This window comes from Paramisgurnus dabryanus, chromosome 20, assembly GCF_030506205.2.
Source record: "Paramisgurnus dabryanus chromosome 20, PD_genome_1.1, whole genome shotgun sequence".
Lineage (NCBI taxonomy): Eukaryota > Metazoa > Chordata > Actinopteri > Cypriniformes > Cobitidae > Paramisgurnus > Paramisgurnus dabryanus.
The window spans coordinates 30632903-30634086 of NC_133356.1; the positions used below are offsets into that span (position 1 = coordinate 30632903).

The window sequence follows — 1184 nt, forward strand, 5'->3', positions numbered from 1 at the left end:
TACAGTCAAGTCTACGAGCCACATCGGCAAATAAATATAACAGCACATCACTTTTATTTTAGTAGCCTATATTACTTGCTTTTAATAACAAAAGTCAAGCTGATTTAATGTGGTTATCTTTTTTTTAAGGTAAGTACAATAAAAATAGCAACTTATTCCCTATTTACCAGGAAACTCCTACATTTGCGGACATATTTGAAGTGGTGCTTTGTAATTTATTTACTGTAAACACAAGTATTTTATCCAAATATAATTTATGCAATGGCAAACCAGAATGAAACAACAGCAGATATCAGCTCCCGCTAAAGCAAAAGACGACTACATGCGTAGACTACTGCGCAGGTGTAGAACGCGCGCCGTCTGCAGGAGGTTTGCTGGAACGCGATCCTGAGGTGAAATTTCTTTAAGAGGTTTTAAAAACGTTCTACACTGTGGAGTACGGCTGCGAGTGATGTGAGCAGGATCCGCATGCTGGATAAGGTGACTGGTTTTGTTAATACATCACTCACGCATTTCAAATAATGTTTTTTCAAGAAAGTTGCTAGCTAACGGTAGCAGGTTAGCTAGCACATAAGTAAGCCTAAAATTTATAAATGTAACTGGCTTAGAAAACTCTGTTTCTGTCAAGGCACAGTGAAGAAATATTTACTGAAGGCTTTCATTTATGTTTTTTATATGTAATGCAGAACAGCATTTGTGAGACGACATCAACTCATCATCCGAGTGGACAAGAACACCAACAGAGGAAGCCAAGCCGCAAAAACAATGAAAAATTGTCATGACTTTTTATTTTAAATAAAAGTTATGTGATAATAAACATTAAGTGTTGGCTTAATTATAGTGTTTTAAAGATGTTTTGAAATAAGTTGTTTTAAAATAAAAATAACAATATTCTGTATGTTTATGGTATTTACCCTATAACATTTATTAACAAGAGGTGAACAAAGCACCACTTTAGTTTACAGCCCGCAAATATAAGAGTTACTTGGTACATACACAGAACAATCGGGGAATAAGCCCCACTTCAATTTACAGCCCGCAAATATAAGAGTTACCTGGTAACTCCTGTATACATATACAGATCAAAGAGGTACAAGTTGCTATTATTTTTATTGTGTGTTATATTTTATTTGCCGACGTGGCTTGTAGACATCAACTGTAGGCTATACAAAACACTTCATCAG

The 1184-nt window shown here is 35.2% G+C and overlaps 1 long non-coding RNA gene across 1 annotated transcript; it reads left to right on the forward strand.

The window, feature by feature from the left end:
• The first annotated feature begins 347 nt into the window (after positions 1–347).
• LOC141281305 (uncharacterized) lies at positions 348–945 on the forward strand. The gene is made up of 2 exons (XR_012335523.1): positions 348–480; positions 687–945. It is a non-coding gene; the product is annotated as an uncharacterized lncRNA (long non-coding RNA).
• The last annotated feature ends 239 nt before the right edge of the window (positions 946–1184 follow it).